General features: G+C 38.9%; 1 protein-coding gene and 1 long non-coding RNA gene across 7 annotated transcripts in view; both read right to left on the bottom strand.

Annotated features, from left to right (window-relative positions):
• MYOM1 (myomesin 1) overlaps window positions 1–3,018 on the bottom strand; it is a 132,941-nt gene extending 129,923 nt beyond the window's left edge. For 2 of the 3 annotated variants that reach the window (XM_041751061.1, XM_041751065.1), the window contains exon 1: window positions 2,859–3,018. The gene's annotated coding sequence lies outside the window, so the exon portion shown is untranslated. The remainder of the gene's footprint in view (window positions 1–2,858) is intronic. The other variant, XM_041751066.1, reaches the window with a different exon arrangement.
• Window positions 3,019–4,681: 1,663 nt separating this feature from the next.
• Window positions 4,682–23,998, bottom strand: LOC121496446. 4 transcript variants are annotated; one of them, XR_005989256.1, is made up of 4 exons: window positions 23,199–23,998; window positions 21,636–21,721; window positions 16,374–16,516; window positions 4,682–4,875 (listed from the first exon to the last, which is right to left on the bottom strand). It is a non-coding gene; the product is annotated as an uncharacterized LOC121496446 (long non-coding RNA). The 4 variants fall into 4 exon arrangements; XR_005989246.1 differs by having other exon boundaries at window positions 4,682–4,844; XR_005989259.1 differs by lacking the exon at window positions 16,374–16,516.
• Window positions 23,999–24,187: the final 189 nt, after the last annotated feature.

The raw sequence follows: 24,187 nt of genomic DNA, 5'->3' as shown, positions 1-24,187 counted from the left end.
TGAGCTGAGACTCACTCTTGAGTGAGTGATGCTGAGATACGTGCTAGACATCCAAGTGGAGATGTTAAGTTGTATTCCTAACTTTGGAGTAGACGGTAAAGGTCCAGGAAAGACACCTACATTTGGCAGTCACCAACATATAGATGGTATGTAAAGCCAAAACATAGATGAAAATGACTCAAAATGGAAAAAGAAGTCCTAGGACTGAAACTTGGAGTTTGTTTATATTGTTGACCCTTGAATGATGCTGGGACTAGGGGTTCCAACTCCACCTCCACCCGTGCAGTCAAAAATCTTCATATAACCTTTGACTTCCCCCCAAACTCAACTACTAATAGACAAGTGTTGACTAGAAGCCTCACTAATAATGTAAACAGTGGATTAACACATATTATGCATGTAAGCCAAAAGAAAAGAAAATATTAAGAAATCAAAAAGAAAGTGTACTATACTTATCTATGCTGATTATAGATAACTATATACTTGTCTATATTATCTATAGTAACTACTACAGGTAACTATAGTTAACTATATTTATCTATACTAACTATAGATAACTATATAATTGTCTATACTATCTATGCTAACTATAGTTAACTAACTATACTTACCTCTATTAACTATAGATAACTATATAATTGTCTATACTATCTATACTAATTATACTGTATTATTTTTAACCAAAAATATTTGTCAGGGGGCCCATGCAGTTCAAACCCATGTTGTTCAAGGGGCAACTGTATTATCCTATAATGAGCTCTCCCAAATTTCACAAACACTTCCAAAAGGTACAGGGTCAAACCAGGCAAATTATTTGCTCCCTTAAAGAATATGAAGCCTTCTAGTCTTCTTACACAAAGAAGGAAGAAAGTCAGTCACAGTGTAGCAGTTTGTATTATGAACTTTTACCAGTTCAACTGATGATCAAAGATAAGTTTGCTTAGCATAGGGAGGGGCAGCTTCACACTGTATGAGCTTCTTGAATAATGTGTCCCCTGACAGGGAGTCTATTAGCCACATTGCTAACGGACCTGGATGAAGTAATAGTTTTATGGAAGCCCCTCTCCCAATTCTTAATGTGTTTATGCATGCTCTGAAATGTTATTTCTAAATTTTAAAGTCAATCTGGTTATGAGGTAATCCATTTTTTCCCAATCTCTTTTTTGATTATTTTAAGTGAGGAAAGAATCCTTTTAAACTTGCCATGTTTTTCTGTCAAGTTTAAATCCACTTTTTATTTAAACTCTTTTAAAAGTCAGTATATATTCCCGAGAAGAAAATCCAGCAAACTGCACTTCAGAAATATTTATCTTGGGGTTCATGGAAGGTATCAGTCTACATGGCATTTCCCAAGAGGAAAAAAATAGCTACTAGCAAGCAACTTTGTGTCAAGCCTTAAATAGATTGCTATCTTCTGTTCTAAAACATACAGAATAATTACCATATGTAATGAATAATTATTAGATAAATTTTGATAAAACAAAAGGATTAGAATATATTACTTGGAAATATGTTAAATAGTTATAAAGATAATAGATGTTTCTTTAGTGACACATACTACATTGTAACATGGCAAATATTACTTAAATGATCTCCAAATAAATGATGAATGACCTTCCTATGTATTGTATTATAAGCTAAGTTCATCTATGCTAACATGACTTGAAATGCTGTCATTTTTCATAAAATAAATCTTGAAATATCTTGCCCCAATTTACTTTCCACTCTCTTTCTAGTTTCCCCCAAATATATTTCTTTTTAATAGTACTTAATATTGCACACACATTCATAATGTATTACAAGTAAACAGAGTCTGGCTTTAAGTCATCAGAGCTGGTTGTCACTGCTCTGACCTCTAGAATGAAGGTACAACTACCTCCTCTTCATCAAGTAAGTGAGGATTATCCCCAACACATGACAGCTAGAGTATGTTGGGAAGAAAGCTGGCTTGGTTGTCTTCTGTTCCTTTAAGGCCTGGATTTTCTTTATTTTTTCTTTTTTTTTTAATAATAAATTTATTTTTTATTGGTGTTCAATTTGCCAACATACAGAATAACACCCAGTGCTCATCCCATCAAGTGCCCCCCTCAGTGCCCGTCACCCATTCACCCCCACCCCCCGCCCTCCTCCCCTTCCATCACCCCTAGTTCGTTTTCTTTCTAAATATAATTTGGGAATTTTGGAAGAAATATTAATTCCATAATTGTAATCCTGATATGACACTTGAGCATAGGCATGAAGGCCAAAAGCTGATTAAAATCATTCACAGAAGTGTTAACTCTAGGATCATTCTGTGGAGATCTATGTTGCTAATGAGCTATTATTTAGCCATTTTTAGGTTAAATATATCATAATGTACTCTTACATTTATCCACATGGCATTGTCAGAACAAAATCACTGAATTAGAAACTAGGGACTTCAGACTTAATTCACCTCCTTTTGGTCTAATTTATAATCAGGGAACATTGTAGGCATATGGAAGATAGCAAACACATTATTTCCTGCCACCTCATCCATCCCAGATTTCAACCAAACCACTGAACTGTAACTTAGAAAATACTTGGACTCACACTTACAGTTCCATCTGAGACAGATACTATCTCCTTATAGTTCCAGGAAAAGTAGCTTAACTTAAAAAGAACAGTGTGGATGTGAGAGGAGAGCTGTGCCAGCAAAAACTGGCACCCCGCTGTTTTTGTCTTCCTTCCCAGGGGCTCCACTGTCCTATTTCTCTGCAATTCTGACCTCTCTTTGAGAAAACCACTGAACTCACAAGATAGAAAGAAACCACGCACACACAATGCTATTAAGCATGTAAAATATCAAGTGCATTCTTCTGCCTCAATGTCACACTTACCAGTTTTCAAAGGAGTGATGGTGGTGGGAATGCTTCGATGTGGCCGTGGAGCTGGATGAAAGAATGAAAAACTCACGTAGGTTAAATCCCCAAAACAGTGAAGAGGCAGGGCTAAGACAGGACCCTGGGGACCAGTTCAAAAATAATGCATGTGGTCAGGCAGCAGAATGTCAGAGCCACATAGCCAGCCTTTTATGGCCAAGAAGGCAGACAAATATAGCAGCAAATGGGGAGGGTAGTCCCAAACGAGAGGAAGAAAGAGGCACTGACAGGTAGCCGCCTTGGTCATGTAATTACATTAATGCCTGTCAATGGATCTGTACTGATTAACCCAATGCAGGATTTTTATTTGGCTATAGGAGCTATTTTCAATCTCTTTATCATTGAATATTTAAAAGTGTAATAGAAAAAGTAGTTTGTGTTGAGAACTAAAAATAGATGTAGTAATCTGATTCCCAAAATGGACTTCATGGAATTTTAATGCCAAGATATGATTCTGGGTATGCTATTTGTAACACATGTACAGTACATTTAAAAGACACGAGGTGAAAAAAGAACTTGAGGCTCACTACAGGCAAAACTGTTTAAAATGGGTTACATGTGGTGGTAATTTGGGTCTGACAATACACAGTCACTGTTTCTCTCACGTCAGGAAAGTTTTCAAAGTCAGAGCTTCAAGCTTGAGTATTTGAATCCTTTTTTCATGAAGTAAAGCTTTTGAGAAGCAACAAGTTTTACCTTTCCTAAAGTCAGGGTAGGGTCAATCTATCTAACAAGAGATTCTCTGTTTTGTAGAGTATGTAACAAATTAGCATGTGGTATAATCTGTGGTCAGAGCCCACATTTTGGAGTCAGACCAGAGCTATATTGCTGGCTATCCATCACACTTAATAGCCAAGCAATTTATTTCTCCTTCCTAAGCTTCATTTTCCTTCCCTACAAAATAATATCCAAAGTATGGGAATGCTGCAGAAATTAAATGCAATAATGCACTTAGCCACATAATACTCAGTGGACATCAACTATTATTACTGCTAGAAATAATTTGAAAGCTCTTTGTTCAGATGATACGTATTGAGTGGTTTGTGTTCTGACATCATATTATAGTGATATTACATCAACTGAATGCAGATCACTTGTAACTACCAGAATATTGAACAGACCCAGTATCACAGTTTAATTTATAATTACTTTCTTGGTGATAACTACAGTAACACTGAGACACTGTGATGGGCACTTTATACACACGACCTCATTTAATTTAATTCTCATGGTGCCCTGCAAGCTAGGTATGATTAGCTTCATTATACAGCCAAGGAAATCAAGGCATCGAGAGGCAAAGTCATTTGCCAAAGATCACACAGCTAGTACACAGCAAAGGCAATTCCGTCAATCCGTATTTGGATTCCAAACCCCATGCACTTTTTGTCATGCATTGATGGATCCTCTACTGACACTTCGTTTATAAGAAAGTAGATATTTTGAAATGGCCTTCAAGGGACACCTGGGTAGCTCAGCTGTTGAGCATCTGCCTTCAGCTCAGGGTGTGATCCCGGGATAAGGGATGGAGTCCCTCATTGGGCTCCCTGAGAGGAGCCTACTTCTCCCTCTGCTTAAGTCTCTCTGTCTCTCTCTCTCTGTCTCTCATGAATCAATCTTTAAAAAAAATGAAATGGCCTTCAAACACACTGTGAGTCTCCATTCACAACCGACACCAGCTTCTGGACTATCCAAAGTGTGTAAAAGAATGTGTTCCACTTAGCCTCAATGCTATTTCCTGATAAAACTCAACTTGGCATTTCTTCATCTATACATACCTCCAATGCGTGTGCACATGGATGTTTTGGCTATTCGGAATCCATATGAGAGTTTTCAAAGCTTCATTCTCCTCAAGCATCCATTTGTTCTCTAAACACTCAGTATAGAATGGTAAGTGGTTCTGAGTTTTATCTACCAGGCATGAGAATGGTTCCCAGTGAACTGTTTCTGTAGAGAACAGGGTTAAGTTGTTTCAAATCTTGAAGCAGGAGAGAAGAAATATAGATAAAAATAAGAGATATAATCATAATACTAACTAATATTTATGACCATTTGCTATATCTCATGCATTAATACTAACTGCTTTACAGTATCTTATTTGAACACTGCATATACATAAAAACATTTCATGGATTATGAAGTTGAGATTTAGAGTGGCTGGTATTCTTAATACCACACAACTGTGTGTGACAGAGGATTTAAATGTGACAGAGGATTTAAACTCAGTTCTATTCTACTCAGAACACAGTCTCTTGTATATCATACTACCCTGCCTTTCAATAATTTTATTGCGTGTGTGTGTGTGTGTGTGGCTGTGTAGATAGATAGAGCCATGTGCCGATAATGTCCATTAGAAGGAAGAACTGTTACTAAAGAATTTTAATTTTATTTCCAGTGTAACATTTATTAGATCAATCAAATATTTACTGGGCTTTAATCTATGTTAAGATTACAAAATTAGAGAAGTCCACACACACTTATGGAAATCTAAACTATTATCATTTACTCACTGACATTCAGGATCCCAGTGGAAGTTTATTCAAACAGATATACAGTAAGATTTAATAAAACAGCAAGAGATAGACCCAGCTTAGTATACTAAGTGATCTTTCTGCTATAGAATCATCTGGATTCAGCCTTTTCTAACAATATACTTATGTAAAATATAGCTAACCAGATCACACACATACTGAGGTGTACTGCATAATTAAACTAAAATTAAAGAAGGAAAATTTAGCTGGGCTCATAAAAACCAATTATTGTGATTTAGTAATGATTCCCTTATGGGTGAATAATCATTCTGTCAATTACTCTGATGTAATCATAATGCCCTTATAGATGTGTAACTATTCTGAAAACTTAAGGCACCCAGGGGTGCCTGGGTGGCTTAGTCAGTTAGGCATTCAACTCTTGGTTTCAGCTCAGGTCACGATCTCAGAGTCATGAGATTGAGCCCTGTGTCAGACTCCATACTCAGTGTAGAGTCTGCTTGAGATTCTCTCCCTTTTCCTCTTCCTGTCACCATCTAGCTCTAAAATAAATAAATAGGGCAGCCCAGGTAGCTCAGCGGTTTAGTACCGCCTTCAGCCCAGGATCTGATCCTGGAGACCTGGGATCAAGTTCCACATCCGGCTCCTTGCATGGAGCCTGCTTCTTCCTCTGCCTGTGTCTCTGCCACTCTGCTCTCTCTCTCTCTCTGTGTCTCTCATTAATAAATTAATTAATTAAAAATAAAGTAGATGTATTCTTTCTCTAAATCAACTTTAAACTGTATTAATATTTTGGGGGTGCCTGGCTGGCTCAGTGAGTGAGCATGAGACTTTTTTTTTAAGATTATTTATTTATTTATTCATGAGAGACCCAGAGAGAGGCAGAGACATAGGCAGAGAGAAGCAGACTCCCTGTGGGGAGCCTGATGCTGAACTCAGTCCCAGGACCCCAGGATCACAACCTGATCCAAAGGCAGACGTTCAACCACTGAGCCACCCAGGCGTCCCTAAGCATGAGACTTTTGATCTCAGTGTTGTAAGTTCAAGCCCCATGTGGGGTGTAGGCATTACCAAAAAAATTTTTTTTAATATTTTATTTATTTATTCATGAGAGACGCAGAGAGAGAGGTAGAGACATAGGCAGAGGGAGAAGCAAGCTCCAAGCAGGGAGCTTGATGTGGGACTCAATCCCAGGACCCTGGAATCACGACCTGAGCCAAAGGCAGATGCTCAACCCCTGAGCCACCCAGGTTCCTTAAAAAAAATTTTTTTAAATATAAAACTTCAATAAATAAGTAAAGAGTATTAACATTTTTATAAGTGTGAAGTACTGAGTTTAACAATAGTGTATCCTAAAAGCCAAAGTAAATGTATAAATTATATTAGCTATCTAGTAATTTTCATTTTTATAGTAGAAGAAAAAATAGTAGCAAATCATTTTTTTCTATATATGAGGGAATAAACAAATAAATATTCTTTAGAAATGCAATGTAAACAAAAACTAAATTCCAACTGAAATCAAGAAATTTTTAAAAAGTTGCTGGTTGTAGTTAACTACAATACATGCATCAACACTGTGAGAAAGGGACGCCTGGGTGGCTCAGTGGTGGAGCATGGCCTTTGGATCAGCATGTGATCCTGGAGTCCCGGGATCGAGTCCCACATCAGGCTCTCTGCATGGAGCCTGCTTCTCCCTCTGCCTATGTCTCTGCCTCTCTCTGTGTCTCGCATGAATAAACAATAGAATCTTTTTTAAAAATGTGAGAAAAGAGCATGTATTGAAACCCTACTGTGTCAGGCACTATGCCATGCCCTAGGGTCCAGGGGTGACTAATTCATGTCCCTTTGGGACATAGTAGCCACCATGTAGTTGGGTAGACAAATTGGGTACTTATGTAAAAATAATTACGGCACCATGGCATAAGATGATATGTCATGTTACCCCACATAATTCTCCAGCTCTACTCCTTGCCACTTCCCTTCCCGCCTTGTGGAATTCCAATCACATGTAATTCCTTGTACTTCCACAAACTCCAGGCATCTAATGCCTCAGTTCCTTCACAAGTGCTGTTCCTCCCTGCTCTCCCTCATCCCTGTTGAGCACATGCATATTTCCTCACTTCCTTAACTCTCAGTTCTTGAAGGCTTCCTCTCCTAAGGTCATCTCTTCTGGAAGATGTTTCTAATTCCACTAGGGTAGGAAGTCTATCAAACTATATTTAATGTATGTGTTTTCTTTTCTGTCTCCTGTACTGTGAACTATTGAGGGCAAAAGACGAACCTTTTGTCTAAGCACTCTCAGTACCTAGCAGAATTCTTGGCACAAGATAGGCAGTGAATAAATAACTGCTTAATAAATAAAAGTGGGAAATGTGGTATTGAAAAAAATCCTCAGGACTAAAGGACTACTTAGAGGTGGAAACAAATAAAAATGAAGAGTCATGGTGGCCAACTATTCACTGATTGGCTGAGGGCAGGGGAACTGCTCAGGAGCTGGTGGGTGAATTCTAGGAGTGGGCCAAGTCTCTAAGCCCAGAAGCCCCCCCATGCCCAAAGTTCAGTCAAGGGAGCTCTAGTTGATTATTAGGAAGCAAGACCCCAAAGGCCATTTTCTTTTCTTTTTCTTTTTTTCCTAAGATTTATTTATTTGAGAGAGAGAGAGAGAATGGGTGGATGGGCAGAGGGAGAGAATTCCAAGCAGACTTCCTGCTGAGCACAGAGCCTCACGCGGACTCTATCTCACAACCCATGAGATCATGACCCAAGCTGAAGTCACAAATAACTGACTGAGCTACCCAGACACCCACCAAAGCCCATTTTCTAATATTATTTCTATCTACCTATTTTTCTGTTTACTCATAAATAGATGTCTAGAGTGATACTCAATGTCAATAGTAACTCAATTAGTGAGTTTTTTTTTTTCTTTTCTTTCTTGTTTTTTTCTTTCCTTTTTTACAATTAGTGTCAAGACCTGTGAACATATGGATCCCTGGGTGGCTCAATGGTTTGGCACCTGCCTTAGGCCCAGGGTGTGATCCTGGAAACCCAGGATCGAGTCCCACATTGGGCTCCCTGCATGGAGCCTGCTTCTCCCTCTGCCTGTGTCTCTGCCCGTCCCTCTCTCTCTCTGTGTGTCTCTCATGAATAAATAAAATCTTTTAAAAAAAGATTATAGGGCAGCCCAGGTGGCTCAGCAGTTTAGCGCCACCTTCAGCCCAGGGCGTGATCCTGGAGTCTTGGGATAGAGTCCCACATCAGGCTCCCTGCATGGAGCCTGCTTTTGTCTCTGCCTCTCTCTCTCTCTCTCTCTGTGTCTCTCATGAATAAATAAAAAAAAATTTTTTTAAAGATTTTAAATAAAATCTTTTTAAAAAGGATTATAAATAAAATCTTTTTAAAAAGGATTATAAATAAAATCTTTTTTAAAAAAAAGATTAGAGAAGCAGGCTCCATGCAGGGAGCCCGATGTGGGACTCAATCCTGGGTCTTCAGGATCACACCCTGGGCCGAAGGCAGGTGCCAAACCACTGAGCCACCGGGGATGCCCAAAATAAAATCTTAAAAAAAAAAAAAAAAAAAAGAACTGTGAACATATTCAATGGAATATTATTCAGTATTAAAAAGGAATGGAATTCTGATACATGCTACAACATGGGTAAACCTTGAAGATGTTAAGCTAAGTGAAGTAAGTCAGACACAAAAGGACAAATATTGCATGAGGTATCCTAGTACTTAGATTTGCAGAGACAGAAAGTAAAATGGTGGTTACCAGGGGCTGGGAGGAGAGAGAAGAGGGAGTTAGCATTTAATGGGTAGAATTTTAATATGGGAAGATGCAAAAATTCTGGAGATGGATAATGCTGACACTTGGCCCACAATGTGAATGAACTCGGAAAAATTAATAAAAGGAAACCTCATTTAGAATGGAGTCAGAAGGCTGTGGGGGGAGTTCTCATGCCCTACCACCTGAGGTCAATTGCAGACCCCACATGAAGAGATGTACCCTACAAGCCATATTACTTTAGCTACTATTACTTTACCATTCCAGCAGGAGGAAGGAAGGTTTTTCTCTTCCCCCTGTAACAGCCCATTTAATATGAAACTATCATGACTTAGCCAATGAAAAGCCACCATACTTCAAATTCCCAATTTACTCCAATTGACTTTTTATTACAGCCCTCCCAACTCCCTCTTTCCCTCTATTAAAAAAAAAAAAAAAAGCATTCTTCTCCTTTGTTCTCTGGACTTGGCTATGATTTTGCCATAGCTTGCTAGTTCCTAATTATAATCCTCTGCTATTCCTGAATAAACTTATTTTTCCTTGTAAAATAACTAGCAGTTTTATTTTTAAGCTTAACATACTTAATGCCACTGAACTATATGCTTAAAAATGATTAATATGGTAAATTTCACATTATGTATATTTTACCACACACACAGAAAATAATGAGATTTTACCCTACTCTCAAGCTAACAAGGTAACATGGATGCTGACAAGGCATGAGACTCCTGGGTCAGAGTCCAAGGACTTTATTACTCTCAGCAATGGCAAAGGCCAGAGCATGAGCAAATTCTTTACTGGTTTACTAACCCCCAATAGGGAAAAATGAAAAGGGCAGTGAAACCTGCACAAACACAGGAACTTTAGCTATGGACCTAAATACTATATAATGAGCATTAAGCATGTTTGCCCTTTATTCCAGAGGTAGACATTTTCTTTATTATATTGAATAGTAAGCTTGCCTGCCTTTTTCCCTGGAAGGAGACCTTCTTTCTATCTTTAAAGGTTGTTCACTGCACAAACATCCCTGAAAAGACAGTCTGGAACAAATGGAAGCTAGGCCTTGCTTGCAAGGTACACAGAAACATGACAGATCCATGGAAAACTATCTCCCAACAATCAACATTCATTATTTTTACAAAAACAATAACTTTTTTCTTCTTTTTTTAAAGTGAGAACAGGGCTAAAGAGCAACAGATGTGAATCTTCAGTTTCATTTTATTTTTCTTTTTGATAATTTTATAGTAGTAGAATTTACAAATAACAAAATTCATCCGTTTTAAGAGTAAAGTTCAGTGATTTTTAGTAAATTTACAGAATTGGGCAAGCATCACCAAAATCCAGTTTTAAAACACTTCCATCACCAGAAAAACTTCCCTTATGCCAGTTTATAGTTAATCGCTGGTTACACCCACAGTCTAAGCAACCACTGTCCTGGCCTTTTTTCTCTACAGTTTAGCCTTTCCTAGAAACAAATGGAATCATATATTATGTAGTCCCGTATGTCTGGAATTTTTTACTTAGCAAGCTGTTTTTGAGATTCATCTATATGGTTGTATGATTCAACAGCTTGTTTCTTTTTTTTTTTTTTTGTTTCTTTTTATTGCTAAGAAATATTTCACTGAAAGATACCATGTTTTGCTAATCCATTCATCAATTAATGGACTTTGTCCAGTTTGGAGCTGTTGTGAATAATGCTATCTTGAATTTTTAAAATATATTTGTTCTTATATAGTTAACCACATTTGGTCTCACAGATAACAAGGTTTGAAATGCTGACCAAAAAGTATTGATATCTAACACTTACATAGTACTTACTGTTTTCCAAGTAGTATTATAAATACTTTATATGTATTAACTTCTTTATTCCTCACAACACTCTATAAGGTAGGTACTATTATTATTACCCATTCACTAATTACCCATTATTATTATCCATTCACTAATGAGAAAACTGAGCTATAGATTTCAGTAATTTGCTCAAGTATATACAACTAAAATGTTATATATTGTGGTAATTATTTCACAATATACATAATTTAAGTTATTATGCTGTACATTTTTCCTTTTTTCTTTTTTCTTTTTTTTTTTTTTAAAGTAGGCTCCATGCCCCACAAGTAGGCTTGAACTGACAACCCTGAGATTAAGACCTGAGTTGAGATCAAGAGTTGGACGCTTAACTGACTGATCCACCCAGGTAACCTTGTTTGTATGCTGTACATTTTAAACTTCTACATTCTGTATGTCAATTATATCTCAATAAAACTGGGGGGGGGGATACTGTTAGAATGAGGATTCAAATTCAGATAACCCAGATCCAGAGTTCATGGACTTAACCAGTATACAGTATTTGCTCACAACTAAAACAATCCACTTGTGATAAAATTCTGTAACTTCTTCAAATCTTTTAATAATGTAGATATCAGCTTTACATTTGGGGCAGGCATATGTCTTCAAGTATTAATTTGATTATATTCTTTGTTTCCTTCTCTCTCTCTCATACTCTGAAAGTCCCTTTCCCTTTCTCCCCCAGGCCACTCTGAAACAAAAAAACAAAGACGCAAAAACAAATCTTCAGACTTAGCAATTTCAGGTACAAGCTTATAAAGCCAGCTTTTCCTATCCCACCTACTAGATAATACTGAGCCTAGAAAAGAGGAGGCAAATGGCAGGGTAGCCACTAGAGCAGGAGAGAAAGGACCAATAGGTGGAATGGCGTGACCCTCAACCCAGAAAGAAATGAGCCTTTGGAGGAAAGAACAAGGAGTAGAAAGACAAAGAATAATTTATCCTTAAAAATGGACTCTTGGAAGACTAAATGAAATAAGCCAGTCACAAAGGACACATTTGGGGGTACCTGGGTGGTTCAGTTGGTTAAGCATCTGGCTTTTGATTTCAGCTCATGATCTCAGGGTGGTAAGATGGAGCCCAGCATTGGGCTCATGCTGGGGATGAAGCCTGCTTGAGATTCTCTCTCTCCGTCTACCTCCCTTGCCAAAACAAAACAAAACAAAACACATGTGTTGTATGGTTCTATTTACATAAAGTACTTAGGTTAAATTCACAGAGACAGAAAGTAGAATGGTAGTTGCCAGAGGCTGGGGCAATGGGGTAGGGAAAATGGGGAGCTATTGTTTAATGGGTAGAAAGTTTCAGTTAGGGAAGATGGGAAAGTTCTAGAGACAGATGGTGGTGATGATGGTACAACAGTGTGAATGAACTTAATGCCACTGAATTATGCAACTTAAAAATGGTTAAGATGGTAAATTTTGTGTTATGTAAATTTCACAACTTTAAAACATGGCTTCTGATTCATCACTGTTCAGCATGGACATCCCTCAATTCAGCAGTCCTGGACATCAATAACCCCATTCTTCATAACAGAGATGGGGGACTCATGGAACTTGGCCACCTTGGGCAGGTGATAAGAGCATGAAGGGAGAACCATGCCCCTTCGGGGGAGGAACTCAACAGTCTCAGCTGGGAATCCCTTGGTGAAGACAGCAATAGACATACCATTATCACACCTGGTTTTTATCAGTGTATACATACTATGTTTCACCTTGTACATAGATATCCAATAATAATAAATGAATGCACTGCACTATTGCACAATCTTTGGTTACCCAGTCTCTAAATACTGAGACATGGATGTTTCCAGTTATTTTTCAAGACTAAAAGTCAGGGGTGTCTGGGTGGCTCTGTCGATTAAGACCTTTGGCTCAGATCAGGATCCCAAGGCCCTGGAATCAAGCTCCAAGGCGAGGGGGTTTGTATAGCAGTGAGTCTGCTTTCTCCTCTCCCTCTGCCCCCCACACTTGTGCTTGCTGTCTCAAATAAATAAATAAAATCTTAAAAAAAAAAAAAAGCCTGGAAGTCAGGGTTAGGAATTAGGAACATCTTTATTTTCAACCCAGCTCTTTTATTACATTTATATATGTTCCTTTCAGGGTCCCTTTAACCTCTCTGGCTCTGTTTTTTTACAGTTCCCCTAATAGGGTGGGACTGGAAAAGTGGTTCTCCTTCCTTGCTACACATTAGAATAGCTTAGGAGTTTCTAAACTGTACTCAAGCTCAGACCATATTTCAGGACAATGACCTCAAAATCTCTGGGCATGAGACATGAGTGTTTCTAAAAGCTCCTAAATGACCCTTATGTGCAGCCCAAAGAAAAAATAACGTCTTAGGTCTCTTTCTATTCTAAAATGATGAAAGCCTCTGAATTAAAGAGCGAGCTATAAATATTTTGCACAAATAAAGGTTTTCCTTTTCAATTACCTCCTTGGAAAGTATTTCCCCAGAAAGGGACTATAAATCAAAGGGTATTTTTAAAAGACTTTATTTATTTATTTATTCATGAAAGATACAGAGAGAGAGAGGCAGAAGGAGAAGCAAGGAGCTTGATGCGGGACTTGATCCCCAGACCCGAGATCACACCCTGAGTTGAAGGCAGACGCCCAACCGCTAAGCCACCCAGGCGTCCCTAAAGGGTATATTTTGTGAGATTGCTATTTGGAATAATTAGGCTGATCTACAATGCCATCTACCAAATATGAATATACTCCTTCTTCATTGCCACATCAATATTGCAATACAGAATTTTTATTTATTATCAAGTTAACAGATGTGAAATATATCTCATAGCTATTTTTAAATGCATTTAAAAAATTCTTTGTGAGACTGGACATTTTTTCAATGTTAGCTATTTGATTTCTCTCTGTGAGCACTATCTTTTGAGCTTTGCCATGGAGATTGATAATCCTTCTTGAGATCATTATTAATCTTTTAATATAAACAACATAAAATAGCTACCATTGAGACCTACCATGTGCTACTGTACCATGCTTTACATGTATTTTATTTTTTACAAAAATTATACAAGGGCTTTATTATTTCCACATTATAAATGAGAAAGCTAAGGTTCAAACAGGTTAGGCAAGTTACCCAAAGTCACATAGCTAATAAATAACGGAGCTGGGATTTGAATCCACCTCCATGTAGCTTTCAAGGACTACCCTCTTTACTGGACAGGTAAACATTCAATGCCTGTCCTGTTCACAGTACATGCTGACGTTTTGCACCATGTGATTCTTGCTCTCTGACCCACAGTGATGGGTCATTTCAGACCCATAGGTAAATGATGAATAATATATCCTGGTCAGCAACCTGTGGTGAGCCAAGCCACATTAGAATAGCTTAGGAGTTTCTAAACCGTGATTACATTCCTCTGTTGAGAATTTGAATTTGGAACTGTTGAGTGTTGATGCACTGAATAGAAGGAGCAAAAGTGAAAAAGGCTGAATGAAGAATTGTCTTGTGTATACTGGAGTCAGAGGAGCCATGAAAACTTGAAATTATGAGGAACTAGAAACTAGGGTTAGCAGAGAAAGACAATTGGTAGAGAGAAAACTAACTAGATGTGCTTAAAGAAGTAGAGACCTAATCAGAGAACAATCATTTGGCCCATGAGAGAAAAACCAAAGAGTCAAATACCTGAAGCTACCTCTGTTTTCAGCAACTCTCCAGTTTAGATGCAGTTCATGTATATCCCTAACATAGGTATCCTCTTTCTTGAGCTAACTGGTCTGTGTCTCTGTACTTTGCTATCAAACAAGTCAAAATAAAACACTCTTTTAATTAAAATTTTTAAATATTCTGGATATTAAGTTTTTATCTGTCATATTTATCATAAAATGTTTCCATTTTCAATTCTTTCCTTGTTTGCACTACATTTTGACTTTTATAAAAATGGAACCATCAATCTTATAATCAGTAATACTTTCACTGGTCAAAAACTTACATTTAGAGAAACTATAATGACAGAGAGCAGAGAGTGGTTGCCCGAAGATGGGGGAGGTAAAAAGTGGGAGGAGTCGGGAATGAAGCTTTAAAAATGGCCATGGAGAAACTTTGGGGGTGATGGATATGTTCAATATCTTGAGTGTGGTGAAGATTTCACAAGTATACACTAGTCAAAACTTATGATATTACACATTTTTAAGTATGTGTGGTTTATTGCATGCCGATGATAATTTAAACTTCTTTTTTTTAGAAAGGCTCCATGCCTAGTGTGGAGCCCATTGTGGGGCTCAATCTCACAACCCTGACATCAAGACCTGAGCTGAGATCAAGAGTCAAACGCTTAACCAAATGAGCCAACCATGTACTCCTAAACAATTTGTTAAAAAAAATACTCTTCTTTCCAGTTAAGATACCTATACAATTCTATTTCATTCAACTCATTATGCTTTATGCTTAACTGGAACTCACCTGCAATTTATTGTGGTTTATACTATAAGAACTTAATCCAAGTTTATTTTTCTCAGTTTTAATATTCTTTTTCAACTACATTTTATAAATAGTTCTTTCACCATTGTTTATTACACTTAGGAAGTCATGCGCTGAAAACCCTATGGTCTTCAGTCTATTTCTATTCATATTTTTCATTCTTTGGCCAATTTTTCTATTTTTAAACCTAATACTATCTGCTTTGGAGGTCTGGAATTTTATTCCGTTGTGATATTTGTAATGTTTTAAGTCATGTAAAGGATTTTACATTAGGCAAAGGAGCTAATGTTAGTACACACACACACACACACACACACACACAGTTGTTCTTGTATACTTAAATAAATTTCGTGTAACTGTTATCCAGCCACCACAACTACCTGTGTACCAAGAAAATTTTCATTCTGGACCTAGCAGGCCACACAGAAGTCTGATAACATACACCTGGTTGCGTTTCAACACAGGACTATTTTCATCATTCAACCACTTCCTAAGTTGCCTTTATTGTTTTCTACTAACTATGCCTCAAAGTTCTTGAATAAGGTTTACAGTTTTAACTTAGGTTTAATTGGGCACATATGTCATGCCCAGGACTGTGAAAGGTAATAGGAATAAAAACAGAAGGTGGCATCCTTGGGAAGTGTATGTAATTCATATCATGGCTCTTCTTCCTGAACTGAAGCAAGTAATAAATTATGTAGCACAAAGTAAGACACTGAAGAATACTGATCTTAAAAAAGTCCCTTTAACTTCAGGTTCTTTGGTCTTTCAGGGATTATTGGGTAGTGCTGCCAGACCAGTGCTTTAATGCTTTCCTGAATTGGCCCTCCACAGGGTAATGCAGAAGGAAGTGTTCGTTGTTACATATGGACAAGTTATACAAAATTGAAACTGCTGATAGAAATTACTTTCATGTACCATTATTCCTTCAGGAGAAAGAAGAACTCAGAATCAAAAGCTGTCATATAGGTGGCTGGCAAAGTAGATATGGCCCTGAGCACCGATTTCAGTGCAATTAACCCTTTCTGGAAAGTCTGCAAGAGACCATAGAGTCTCTTTTCCTGGAAAAAAACAAAAAAAAAATAGTCAACATTTTGGGCAAATATTCCCACTCCAAATTATTAATACTATCATTTTTGTCAATAATTAGCATGCTTCACCAATCAAGATAGTATAGAGGCTGAAAGTTCAGGCTTTGAAGTCATTCTGACCTGAGTTAGATTCCTGACCCTTCTCTTTCCCACAGTATGACCCTGAGCAGGTTTTATTAACTTCTCTAAGCTTCAAGTTCCTCTTGAAAAAGCAGAGAACAGTAATGTGTTAATTACTGTTCTGGGTCTTTGAGATACTAGAGTAAACAAAACAATCCCCAAACCTTGTATTCATAGAACTTGGGATGAAAGCTAAGCAGTAAAAAAATAAGTGAAGTATATCATATGTCAGAGGTAATAAATGCAGTGGAAAAAATAAAGCAAAAGAGGAGAATGCTGGAGGTGGAAGATGAACAAGGAAATCTTAAATGACCAGAGCAGGCATTACTGAGATGGTGATATTTGAGTGAAGACTCAAGAGAGGTGGGGGAGAAAGCAATAAAAACATTAGAAGAAAGATCACTGAAACCAAAAGGATCAGCCAATCCAAAGGTTTTGAAGAGGGAAAATACCTTCTTCAAGAAACAGCCTAATCAAGATGGTTGAGCAACTGGTGAAAATTTCCTCAAGTCTGATCTTTTGGGAGCTTATAGGCCACTGTAAAGCATTTGGCTTTCATTCTGAGGTGAGACACCATTGGATGGTGTTGAGTAGAACAATAACATGATCTAATTTCTATTTTAGAAGGATTACTCTGTGGCTGTAGAGACTAGAATTTAAAGGAACATTGAAAGTAAGGAGACCAGTGAGAAGACTTGATATTTTATACTAGGATAGTAGTGGTAGGGGCTGTGGACATGGTCAGATTGATATGTCTTGAAGGACTTAACCAATAGGTTTGGCTAACTACTGTTCTAGACCTTGGAGGTGGTTTGACTGAAAGGGTGGATGAGGGTCAGGAAAGAAAAAGAGGTGGCAAAGATGTGTCAAAGGCTTTTGGCCCGAGCAACTTAAAGGATGGAATGCCATTAACCTAGATGGAGAAGATGTAAGGAAGAGCAGATTTGATAGGTAAGGTCAGAAGATCAGTTTGGGAATCTGAAGGTTTAGATGCCTAGCAAACCTCCTTCAGGAGATGTCAAGTGAATGTATCATGAGTCTGGAGTCTGAACAGGGGTCTTGGCCAAGATACATACTTGAGAGTAATCAGTGTCTCAGTACTATTTTAAGCCATGAAAATGGATGAGATCAGCTAGGGAAGGAGTGTTAACAGAAAAAGAAGAGAGACAAACACTGAATCCTGAACAACTCTGAGGGATTGGGAAAATGAGGAGAAATTGGCAAAGGAATCTGAAAAGTAGCCATAAGGAATGTGCCATAAGGAACCAGGAAAACCAGGAGAGTGAAGCATCCTAGAAGGGAGAAAAGAAAGTGTTTCAAAAATGAGGAAGTGGTCACCCTGTCAAATCTGTTTGAAGACTGAGAATTGGCCTTAATGAAATGGATGACAACACCAGTGGTGACCTTGAAAAGCAAGCACAGGGTCAATGAAATGGTTGGGGGAAAAGGCCTTATGATAGAAGACTTAAGAGAGAATTGGAGCCAGCAAGTACACGTGACTCTTAAGGAGTTTTATAAAGGGCAACAAAAAAATAATAACTGGAGGAGGAAAGTGCACCAGGAAGAGGGTTTTTTGTTGTTGTTTGTAATATATTAATTTTCCATTGCTGGTGTAACAAATTACCACAAATCTAGTGGTTTAAAACAACATAATTTAGTTATCTTACACTTCTATCAGTTAAAATTGCAACTCGGATCTCACTGGGCTAAAAATGAAGGTGTCAGCAAGACTATGTTCCTTTCAAAGGCTCTAGGGGAGAATCTGTTTTCTTGCTTTTCTAGCCATGAGGTCACTCACATTCCTTGGCTCACGGCCCCCTTCCTCCACCTTAAAAACCAGCAACATTGCATCATTCTGACCATTTTTCCCCAGTCACATCTCCCTCTGATTGCCTTATTCTGCCTTGCTCTTCTACTTTTAAGGCCACCTGTGATTATACGGGGCCCTCTGGGATAACACAGGAAACTCTCCCTATTTTAAGGTCAGCTCATTAGTAATCTTAATTTCATCTGCAACTTTAATTCCCCTTTGTATTGTAAAGATATTCACAGGTTCTTTGGATTCGGATGTGGATGTCTTTGGGGAGCCAAGACTCTGCTACATATAGGCTACATTACTGCAGACCTGTTGATGGAAATAATCCAATAAAAAGAAAGAGAAAACTTGGTGACGCAGGAGAAGGTAGAATCATTGAAGTGACATGACTTAGCAAATGAAGGAACTGGTTTCCACAGGAGCAAGGAGGGGACTTCCCCTATTTAACAGAAGGAAAGGGAGAAGACAACATACAGGGACAGATGCTTAACACAAAGTTGATGTCTCTCTGAGAAATTTACAAGGACTATCTCACCTAATGCACACAATGAATGACTAAAGTAGATGCTATCATTATGCCCCTTTCTAGATAAGAAAACTAAAGATTTGGCTGAAATAAGCCTAAACCATAATTTTTCCCTTTAGGTGTTGGTCTTATTTGGGAGTATTAAAAAAAAAAAAATCTGCCTCACAAGATTAACTCAGCAAATGTAATTTGGTCACTACATTCATTCATTAATAAATTACTTTTAGTATCATGAGGCTATGCATTTCAAAACAGTTTAGGAACTAATATTTGTCTTTTAATCATTGGAGCAGGGGTGGCCCAAGTGGCTCAGCAGTTTAGTGCCGCCTTCAGCCCGGGCGTGATCCTGGAGATCCTGGAGCCTGCTTCTCCCTCTGACTGTGTCTCTGCCTCTCAATCTCTCTGTGTGTCTCTCAGGAATAAATAAATAAAATCTTAAAAAAAAAAATCATTGGAGCAGTATTTCTTTAATTAATTACCAAGATCAGGTAATTTTCTAGAAAATTCTTATTTATTCTGTTGGTATGGTTTATTCATATTCTCTTTTCTTGAATCTTGTTTAGTATTTTAATTTTCCTAAGCATTTATCTTTTTTTTTCAAACTTACTAGTATAGAAGTAATAACTTCCCCAAATACTCTTTTTTTTTAAAAAAATAAGATTTATTTGAGAGATAGAGGAAGTGTGCATGCAAGCAGGGGAGGGAGCAAAGGGAGAGGGATAGAGTGAATCCTTGAGCAGGATGGCTTGATCCCAGGACCACAAGATGATGACCTGAGCCTAAACCAAGAGTCAGTCATTTAGATTGAGTCACCCAGATGTGCCACCCCCCCCCCAATTTTCTTAATTCTACATTATTTCTTTTATCTTGTACATCATTCCTGAATTTAAAAATGACTATAATTAATTTTTAAAGGAATTTTTCATGTAGAACTTTCTATACCCTTTTAATACACTTATTTGTAGTTTTAGAGCTTTTAAAACTCATTTCTATGCAGATTAATTTAAAGGCCCTAACTTCATTTAAAAGAATGGAGCTCCTCCTACTGTTTTCCTGGATTAATGCTAATTTGTTATATCCTAGTTTGTGTAGAAAGGATTAGAATTCCATTTATGTAAGCAAAACCAGAATGTAAGACATGTCTCTCACCATTCAAAAGTTTATTACATGCAATAAAAATTGCAAGTGATCACTAGGAAATTACCTGCTTTGGCAGGAAATACCAAAGATTAATTCAACCGTGCTTCCTGTTGTTTGGGTAAGGAGTTTCCCTTCTGAACCAGAGAGCACAGAATTGTTATTAAAAAAAAAAAAAAAAAAAAAAAAAGGGCTTTGGGCTAGGCCATTTATCAGCTATGTGCATTTGAAAAAATAACCAGTTACCAAATGTTTACTGGCACTCATGGACAATGAAGCACTATCCTAGCAGTTAGAGATACATGAATAAGAAATACTGGCCCCTGTCCTCCCTTCTGTCCTACCCTTGGACAAGGAGAGACATGAGTTATGATCCTGGTTCTTTTATTACCCTTTTGGTAACATGGGCAAGTCATTACAGTAGTTGAGCTTAGTTTTCTATTTGTGAAATGGAAGTAATAATACCTACCTCACAGAGTTGTTGTAAAAACTAAATGATAAAAATACTTAGGTAAAAATACCTAGCATATTAGGTATGCTAGTACATACATAATAGGTATGTACTAATGTGAGCTCCTTTTCTTTCTCCTTTTAGATTCTTCTGGTTTCACAAAAACACCTCACTTTCAGGCAAGAGCAATAGTATCCTTTTAATAATTATAGTACCGCACAAGAATCAAACACTATATACTCAGTTTTCTCAACCTCAGCACTACTGACATTATGGGCCGAATAATGCTCTGTTTGTAGGGTGCTATCCTGTACATTGTGGAATGTTTAGCACTATTCCTGGACTCTATGCACAAGATGCCATTGGCAGCTCCCTGGTTGTGAAAATCAAAAATGTCTCCAAGCATTGCCAAATATTCCCTCAGGGGAAAAAGTTACTCCTGGTTGAGACCTCTGCATTAGTGGATCATAAACTCACATGTAGTGGGTCTTAAGGAACATTTTTAAAAGTTAAATGACATGAAATTGAAACAGAATAGAAATCTTAGAAAACATCACAGATACTCAAGTATTGTTTAGTGATATGAATTTCTTACAGGGTTTATTTATTTATTTATTATTTATTTATTTATGAAAGAGAACGTGAGTGGACGGAAGGGGCAGAGCAAAAGAGAAGTAGGCTCTCCACCAAGCAGGGAGCCCAACGATGGGCCCGATCCCAGGACCCTGAGATCATGATGCGAGTCGAAGGCAGACGTTTAACTGACTGAGCCACCCAGGCACCCCTTACAGCGAGTTTCAATCAAGTTTCAAAGCCACTGTTCTGTACTTAAGACATTTCACATAAACTATCCCATTTAATCAGAAAACTCTATAAAGTAGGCAGGACAGATGTTATGCCCATTTTACAAATCAGAAAATTGGGGCTCAGATCAGCTGAGGGACCAGTTCACAGTGTTACTTAGTAGGCTAAAGGAAGAATATGAAGTAGAACCCAAGTCTCTAAACTTCTAGTTACAAGGTAAAAAGGAGATTGTTACCTGAGAGCCAAGACCTCTTGTGGGGTTCAGAAGAATAGAGACACCATGGAGTCGTAGGTCTTTGGCAGTGGGTCCAATCATTAAAACTAGATATCAATACATTAGATGGAAGTTTGAAAAACATTTCATCAAGATTTTTATTTTCCACACTGGCTTGCTAAGTTTTGTATACCCAGAGTCACTTATGGAATGAATAAATGAATGCGCACACTGACCACACAATTCCTGTTCATCTTCAATCACCAAGTTCTTCTGATCACCCTCAATCAAGCATGTTCCTCCATTTGCTTGGAAGCTCTTCTCTCTTTTCCCACTGAATTTTTAACTCTTAATTTTTTCAATTTATTATTTTAAAGATATTTATTTCGTTATTCATGAGAGACACAGGCAGAGGGAGAAACAGGCTCCATGCAGGAAGCCTGACATTCGACTGGATCCCGGGACTCCAGGATCACACCCTGGGCTGAAGGTGGCGCTAAACCGCTGAGCCACCCGGGCTGCCCTAATTTTATTTTATTTTATTTATTTTATTTTTTCCTAATTTTATTTTTTAAAGTAAGCTCTATCCCCAATGTGGGGCTTGAACTCATAATCCCAGATCAAGAGTCACATGCTCTGCAGAGGTGCCCTTCCCCACTGACTTTTAGAAAGAGCCCTTCCATAGTCCTTTAGGGGCCATGTTCCACAAATCCCCAGATGGGCTTATTTCCTTCTCCGTGTTCCTCCTAAAGGCCTTACCTAATTGTCACTGTAATGATCTGTTTTATAACTGTTCCCTAACACTCCCTGTGCCTTTGCAACCCTTTCTACTCCATCTCCCTCCATCCCAGAGGTAGCAACTATGTCCTAGTTCAAAAAAGCATAAACCACCAATCCCACCACAGTGCTTAGAAATGCAGTTGCTGTGTAACACCTGTTGACTGAGTGGGAGGAAAGAAGACAAGGCAATTATCTGACACTATTGAAGAGAACGCTACTGCTTCCTTTTGAGCTGAGAAGACTAAACTACCCATTTAAAGAAAAGGGTTAAAGAAAAGGACAGTCGCTAGAAGGCTCCAGCGCTCGCTCCTCGCGCCGTGGTGGCAGGCCACCCCTCTGTGGAGGTAGGAGTGCACTGCAGGGTGCTCACACTGCTGCCCAAGCCAAACTTCAAAACCAAACTGCAGGCCCCCACCACTAAGCCAGCCAGAGCTGGCCCTATCCCTGCGTCTTAAGCCCTAAGCTGTCTAGTTCTATGTCCCCATGTGGTCAGAGTGACTCAGGACCCCAGCTAAACAGAGGGCTTCACGTGCCCTAGAAGATTCTGAACCATTAGGTTGGAGATAAGGAACCAGTATTTTGTGTTTTTAACCAGTACCCCAAGTGATTCTTATTATCAAAACTTTAGGAAACCAAACATCTTCCTGTCGCTCACTCTATGCAATTAGGGCAGTTACTTATTTTTCAGTGGATTTTACTTCAATGTTTACCGTTGGGATATGCTATTGGTTAACAGATAAAATGTTCCTGAGGTCCTCAAACTCTGGTTTATTAATATTCAGAATGTTATTCTAGAGGTTTTACCTTCTTTTTCGGCGGAGTAACTCAAGTGAGAGGCAAGGAACACAGGGCCACCCCCAAGGTCAGAGAACTTCTGGGCACGAGCCAAACTAGGCACTGAACCTGGTCAGATCCAACTCACTCCTTTCATAGTTGAGATCAAAGGAGCTGAGGTGACCAGCACCACAGTCTTTCTCACCAGGCTTTGGACAGAACTGGGGAGGTCTTTCCTTTAACAAGATTCCTGGTTAGAAGCTGCCCAAGGAGGGACGCCTGGGTGGCTTAGCAGTTAGGCTCCTGGCTTCGGCCCAGGGCGTGACCCTGGAGACCCAGGATCGAGTCCCACATCGGGCTCCCTGCGCGGAGCCTGCTTCTCCCTCTGCCTGTGTCTCTGCCTCTCTCTCTCTCTCTCTGTGTCTCTCAGGAATAAATAAATAAAATTCAAAAAAAAATCTGTCCAAGGAAAAGAGAGAGCTGAGAGAAAAACAGGCACGACTTTTCTACTCCTATTTTCACCAAGTCTGCATCACACTGAGAGGTCGGGGCAAGATTTAGCTAGGTCTCGCTGGCCGCCTGTCTTCCCTCCTAGTCAAATCCAGTCTCTCCTTGTTAATCGGAGCTCTCTCTGGTGGGAAAAACACCCACCGACGTTTCTGAAGAGGGAGGAAGTCTTCCATCATTCGTGACCTCATGAAGTCCGTCTGGGCCAAAAAGATAGTGGCCGCTTGGCTGAGGGCCCCGAAGACTTCCGAAGTTCTGCTCCAGGGTGGAAGGGCTGGGACTCTGCAAGCCGACCGTACAGGACGCACAGATAAAACCTCGGGCCCCAAGGCCTCACTGGGAGAGACGCACACTCGGGATGGGCGGGGGCGGGGGCGGGGGCCAAGGAAGGGGGGAGGGGTGGGGGAGCCCCGCGCGCAGGCGCACCTCGGCCGGCTGCCCAGGCCCGCACCCGGGAGCGGCGTGGGGGCGGGTCACGTGGGCCGCGCAGCCCTCTCCGCGATGTCCCTACA

This window comes from Vulpes lagopus, chromosome 1 (genome assembly GCF_018345385.1).
Source record: "Vulpes lagopus strain Blue_001 chromosome 1, ASM1834538v1, whole genome shotgun sequence".
Classification (NCBI taxonomy): Eukaryota; Metazoa; Chordata; class Mammalia; order Carnivora; family Canidae; genus Vulpes; species Vulpes lagopus.
Note: the sequence above shows the minus strand (reverse complement) of the source record. Positions and strands in the feature narration are given on the sequence as shown.